Here is a 7,152-nt window from a genome sequence, read left to right on the forward strand (position 1 = left end):
GCCCCGGGCTGCCCTGATCCTTTGAGTCACTCTCTCAGCTTTTGCCCGAGTTTCATTCTTCTTGTCATCTCTCGCCCCCATCTCCTAGAAAATGGGCTTCCCACCAAATGATTTAGCTCCCTGCCAGGGCTAAGCAAGCTCTTTGGGCGGGTCTATCAGCTAAGTCATTATCGTCGTCCTTCTTGAAGCTTTTCTCTTTTCTTTATGTTTTTGAAACTGAGTCACTCTGTGTGGCATGGAAAGAGACCAGAATCTGGAATAGGGCTTCTGAGTGCAAGTCCCAGGGTCTGGGCCTCATTTTCCCCATCTGTGAAATGGGTTAGCGATAAGGCCTGCCCTGCTTTGCTCCTGAGATGGCTGTGAAGAGTAAATGAGGTATGGATGTGAAATGCAAGCTCTGTGCAAACTTTAAAATGCTGCCCAAACCGGATTATGCAGTAGAATCATCCAGATTTGTTTGTTTTTAAGACCTGAGAACTACTGCCACTGCTGTTCGTGTGGGCCCGGACCCACGCATACATACACGTGTGACAGTTTGAAACTTATGTAACATTGAAGTTTTAGTACATTGGGGAAAAATGAGATTTCTGGGCCTTTCTGGTGCTTGGAGAAGGTTTGTGCTGCGTGCCACACTGCAAGTGTTAGGGAGCTCATACACCAGCCTCCCTCAGTCTTTTTCATAGGGGCTCACAGACCCTTCATTAGAAGGAACCCCTTGATCTCTGAGGCTGACTCATGTTAGAGTCGAGGAAGCAGGCTCAGAGGGGGACTGATGGCCAGCAGGGTTGCTGTTGGGATGGATGCTGCAGGGCACAGATCTAGCTAGTCACCCGGGAGGACGTCAGAGCAGAGGTAGTTCCCTGACAAGGATCTGGAGAGGAGGAGGGGGAACTCACAGAGGACTCCTTCCCCAGCCCAGCTTCAGGTGGTGAAGCACACACCTGCCACCTGGGGGAGAGAGAGGAGGGGACAGGGAAGGGAGGTTCCTATTGTAGAAGAGATGGAAGTGTGAAGAGCCAGTTTCTGCCATGCGCTTGCTGTGCAGCCTTGGGAAAGTCACTGTACCTCTCTGGGCCTCCATTCAACTGTCAGTAAAATGGATGCAATGGACACATGTATTTATTTTCAGGTAAGTATTGACAACCAGCTATGTGCCAGGCACCAACCTGGGTGCTAGGGACCCTTTGGAAAGCAAGTTCTTGCCCTCAGTGTAAAGTGTAAGCTGGAAAACTAAATGGAAAATAAATGTGATCAGGGCACCTGGGTGGCTCAGTCAGTTAAACGTCTGACTTCAGCTGAGATCTTGATCTCATAGCTCATGAGTGAGCCCTCCGTCGCTCTCTGTACTGACAGCTCAGAGCCTGGAGCCTGCTTCGGATTCTGTGTCTCCCTCTCTCTCTGCCCCTCCCCTGCTCATGCTCTGTCTTTCTCTCTCTCTCAGAAATGAATAAACATTAAAAAAAAAATTTTTTTTAATGTGATCAGTGTCACTCTGGAAGGCAGGTGAGATACTAGGTTAGCGCTGAGGAGGAGCATCTAACATTGCCCAGGGAAGAATGCAGGGAGGTAGTCAAGGGAGGCTTCCCAGAGGTGGTGGCATGGATGCTGAGACAGGAAGGATACATGGGAGGTAACCAGGCAGGTGGGTGTGAGGACAGGGAAACATTTATGGCCCCCTCCCCTACTCCTTCGAGGGGGAGTTTTTCTTCGGAACATGTTAGCAAAGGGAAGTTCTGTGTAGCCACTCCTGAGAGGTCTGCTCTGAACCCCGAGAGAACCTTCCCTCCAAGCACCCACCCTGGTCCTTACTCTCTTCTCACATGTCTGTGCACGATGTTGGATTTAGCCGGTGGGTGGGGCGAGTCAAGGGGATGACAGTGTTTGTGTCTGCGTGTGGGGAGAGGATTTTTACAGCCTGTGCTAAGTATGACTTTGCCCACAGTCTGCGGTAAGCGACGAAAAGCCCCGCCTCTTTTGTGGTCCGCTGGGTGCCACTGTGTTCCAGGACGTCTTCCCTCTCCCGCCCCGACCTGTGACTGGCCTCGGGCCCCTCACGGATGTCCCCCTGTCTGGAGGAAAGCCCCTGAGAGAAGGGGAAGGCGGTTAGCAGGACAGGGGGTGAGCGTCGACTCTTCCAGTTCTTAGCTGGGACTTGGGGGCGAGGCAAGGGAAGCCCCTGACTGAGAGGTGGTCTGTCGGAGACCTGCGAGTCCTCATCTGGGCTGGCGTGGGGGGTGCGAGGACAGTGAGAGCCTGCGGGGAGCCTGGCCACACTCACTGGGAGGCGTGAGACACAAGTGTAACAAGAGATGAGCTCATGGGCAGGGCGGCACCTCGTAAGCTTGGAGACACCCGGTACGTGTGTTTCCTGTCAGCCGTGCGTCCGCCCCGTCCCTCGGGACCCGCCGCCCCGGAGGGGGCTCTGGCCGTCTGGCTTTGTCGCTTGGTCTCTTTGCATCTCCAGCTTCTCCGGCCCCGGGCTTGGCTAGCAGTTCTTTGACCAGGGAAGCCAGAGCGCGGGAAGCGGGGGCAGTGAGGCTGGGCTCCACGGAGCCGATGACCTGATTGTGTTGGCTATTGGTTGCCTTGTAAGAAAACACCCCAAAGAATAAGCACTTAGCGGGGCACCTGAGCGTCCGACTTCGGCTCAGGTCATGATCTCGCTGTTCGTGGGTTCGAGCCCCGCGTCGGGCTCTGTGCTGACAGCTCAGAGCCTGGAGCCTGCTTCAGATTCTGTGCCTCCCTCTCTCTCTGTCCCTCCTCTGCTCATGCTCTCTCTCTCAGAAGTAAATAAAACATAAAAAAAAAAAAAAGAATAACGGCTTAGCACCACAATCATTTTATTTGCTCGTGGTCCTACAATCAGGGCTGAGAACACCAGGTCGGTTCTTGCACTGCTGGTTTTGCTGGGGTCACTTGGGTGTTGGGCCGGTGATCTGGACCCTGGGGTCCCAGATCTGCCGGGATACAGGATGGGTGAGCTTTTGTCTCTCCATATGGCCTTACAGCTTCTCTATGTGGTCTTATCAGACCCCATACATGGCAGCTCTGGGCTCCCAAGATTGCAAACGTGAAAGCTCACCATCCGCCTTTTTTTTTTTTTTTTACAATTTATTTATTTTTGAGACAGAGAGAGACAGAGCATGAGTGGGGAAGGGTCAGAGAGAGAGGGAGACACAGAATCCGAAACAGGCTCCAGGCTCTGAGCTGCCAGCACAGAACCTGACGCGGGGCTCGAACCCACGAACTGTGAGATCATGACCTGAGCCGAAGTCCGACGCTTAACTGACTGAGCCACCCCGGCGCCCCTTAAGTTTCTTTATTTACTGTGAAAGAGCAAATAAGAGAGAGACCAGGAGCAGGGGAGGGGCAAAGAGAGAAAATCCCAAGAAGGCTCCACACTGGTAGCCCAGACTGGGATGTGAACCCATGAACCGTGAGATCACGACCTGAAGTGAAATCAAGAGTCGACACTTAACACACCCAGACACCGTACGGGGCCTTCCGAAGACTGACGTCTGGAACTGGCCCAGAGCCACCTCTATTGTGTTCTACTGATTAAAGCAAATCACAGATCCAATCTAGACTCAAAAGGATGTTTCCACGCTGGCTGATAACACTAGGAGGTGGGTCATGGGGGACATCAATATAATAACAGGAGATCACACTGGTTCGTAGAGAAGGCTGCCTGTGTAAGAGACCTTAGCCTTCAACTACCTTCTTCATAGATCGCACGACCTTGCCTCTAGCATCATCGTCTCAGCAACTGGCAGAGTGTATCCCTGTAAAGTTATTTCTAGGGTATATCCCATTCGGTGAAAGTGGTCAGGTATCCCTTGCTCCCCATTAGTTAGCAAATGCCCTAATCCCACAGACACGTGCTCGTCTCCGTAGCTTAAGCCAACGAGTGATGGTGGAATTCCCGACAGAGTGCAGCCATCAGTTGCAGTTGCAGCCTCGGCTGCCGGGCCGAGGAGGTCGGTTAAGAGGTTCCCTAAGCACTGTTCCCTTACAAATAATGGGTCAGAAGGAAACTGCATGGTGATTTTGTTTTTGTTTTTCATTTAAAAAATGTTTGTTTATTTTGAGGGGAGAGAGAGAGTGCGCGTGCGCATGTGCGAGTGGGGGGAAGGGCAGAGAAAGGAGACAGAATTGCACGCCATCCCCGCACTGTCAGCACAGAGCCTGACGTGGGGCTCCATCTCATGAACGGTGAGATCATGACCTGAATGCCATCAAGAGTCAGATGCTTAACTGACGGAGCCACCAGGTGCCCTGAGGGTAATTTTGAAATGTACCGATGCAGAGGGTAGAGCCTCCTTTTGGGCAAATTCCTAAGCAAATCATGAGGTCACCTGCTGAGAACCGATGGCCACTGAAGAAGCCCAACCTGAGAATATTTTGAGTCACAGCATGCTTATAAGTTTGACAAGAGAAAGAATTTTCAAAAAAAAAGTCAGTATTTTATATTATTATATGACACTTAGTATATGCCAGGCACTAGTTTAAGTATATTGTACACTGACTCACTTATTCCACACAACAAGCCTGTGAGATAGCAACCAACCTCCATTTCACAGATGTGGAAACTGAGGCTCAAATGTTAAATGGCTCACCCCAGGCCACTGAGCGATAAGCGGCAAAGCTGGGCTTCGAGCCTGTGCCTTACCTGCTGGTTATGCTACTTTTAAGGAACCCTTGTTCAGGGCCTTCACCTGATTTGGGAACCTGGCTTTTTTTCAGCCTGAAGTCGGGCTCTTTGCCCTTCACCTGAACAGGACGGCTGATGCCTTGAATCGTCACCCGACTTCAGAAAAGTTGCTGCTTGGGGCACCTGGGTGGCTCAGTCTGTTAAGCGTCTGATTTCGGTTCGGGTTATGATCTCACAGTCTGTAAGTTTGAGCCCCGTGTCAGGCTCTGTGCTGACAGCTCAGAGCCTGGAGCCTGTTTCGCATTCTGTGTCTGCCTCTCCGCCACTCATACCAGTCTCTCTCTCAAAAACAAATAAACATAAAAAAATTTTTAAGAAAAGTTGCTGCTTCTAAGAAGCAACTAGTTAGAAAATTTTTCCTGCCTTGACACTTCTGTTGTAAAATCATTTTCTCTTTTTCTGTCTTCTTGTATCATGTACATAATAATTACATATCATACATACACGTTACATATACATCTACGTAAACATAGGCTCGTATTCCTAAATCTGAATATTTTGACTAACAGGTATGTGCAACAAAATAATAAATAGCTTTTGGAATTAAGCAGTAAACCCAGGAAGAGTTTCCTGCCTAGCTCAACAAACCAATCATATGCATAAAGACAACCGCTGACACTTAAATAAATGAAAGAGAAGAATAAAGCAAGGCCATGTGACTTAACTGGACAGCTATTTGCTGTAGCCAGGTGTTGCGCCAGGGACTGACGTTAGGTATTGATGTACAGAGCAGTCACAATTGCAATTAGACCCCTGTAAACACTGGGCACCGATATCGGTGGAGCAGTAGTGGACATTACTGCCACTGGACATTTTCCCTTTGGGGATGTCGGCTGTCGGTGAGGGCTATCGCCGATGGCGTTGGGTATGGATAGATGTTAGGTAGCAGTGAACGTCTGCTCCCTGGTGAGCATTAGCCAACACAGGACACTGAGCATTGATGGGCAAGGCCTTATTAGCCTGTGATGCCCTCTATTGTCTTGGTGACACTGGGAAAGAGCAGAATGGTAGGCCTCTGCCCCAGACACGCCTGGCTGTCTTGCCCAGAGAAACATCCTGTGAGCCGATTTGGAAGCAGTTGATGGGTGCCAGTGTTCACATCTCCATCTGCCCTTTCTCTCTGAGAGCCCTTTGGTCATGACCATTTGGGGACTTCAAACGGTGGTCTGATAACCCCCATGGAGGGAAATTCCCGCGTTTGAAAGAATAATTGGTTCCCAGGGGGATGGGGTCACACACAAATCTATACACACTCTCTTCTGCCATCCTGACCCAAACTGGGTGCTTGCTCCTTCCTTCTTTGTAAGTGGTGTGGGATTAAAGCAGAGCAGGGATGGGACTTAGAAGGACCTTGGGCTTGGTTTAATGCTCTGCTCTTGGCATCTTGACATTCTCAATACTTTCGAATGAGACCACATATTGTCATTTTACACTGGGCCTCACAAGTTGTGTCACCCGTTCTGAAGCACAGAATCCTGGTCACCTGCCGTGCGACCTTGGGCTGCTCTTCTCTGGGCCTCAGTCTCCCCCTCCGTGAAATGGGGCCAGGAGGGGAAGGACTTTGACTTGGATCTTCGGCTTTCCATGCTCTATGATCTAGAAGCAATGGTCTGATGGGAGATATTTAGAGTTGTGTGATTTCCCCAACTTACTTTCAAGAGAACAAATAAATGGGATCCCAGTGTCGTTTCGGCTTCTCACAGCACCTCTGCCCTCGCTGACGTGTGGGATCTGTATACGTGGCCCAGCCGCTGAAGTCGGACAAGCAAAAACAACTCACCATTGGTCAGATGAAGCCAGGCCCAGGCTGGTATGGTGTTTGGTGACAATATCACCTGGGACAGTTGTGAGGAGGAAATATTAGCACGTACTCCAAGTCCAAGGAACATGTGTCTAGCAAGCGGCAGCTGATTATTAGCGAAATGCAAGGAAACGTTTGTGAGCCAGCCTGTGCCCCTGATGACAAATTATGCCTCAGCTGTTTGCCCGTCCCTAAAGCCCGACTGGCATGTGTTGAAGCTCTATTCTGTGTCTGGCACACAGAGCAAAGATCCTGCGGCTTAGCGTTCGGTTCTGCAACCACAATCCGGAACCTTTATGAAACCCTTCAGTTCTGAGTCAGTTATCAAAACACGAGTCTAAAACTGCTATGATTCTGTAATCTATTTCATAATTCTGTGGTTGCATGGAGAGAACAAGCGTGTGTGGAGTGTCTCTTTCGAGCCGGGCACAGTACTTGACTCTTTTTTTTTTTTTTTAATATTTTTTATTTATTTCTAGGAGAGAGAGAGAGAGAGACAGTGTGAGCAGGGGAGAGTCAGAGAGAGAGAGAGAGACACACAGACTCCGAAACTGGCTCCAGGCCCTGAGCTGGCAGTCAGCACAGAGCCCGACGCGGGGCTCGAACCCACAAACCGCGAGATCATGACCTAAGCGAAAGT

Source organism: Crocuta crocuta, unplaced genomic scaffold, assembly GCF_008692635.1.
Source record: "Crocuta crocuta isolate KB4526 unplaced genomic scaffold, BGI_CrCroc_1.0 scaffold271, whole genome shotgun sequence".
NCBI lineage: Eukaryota > Metazoa > Chordata > Mammalia > Carnivora > Hyaenidae > Crocuta > Crocuta crocuta.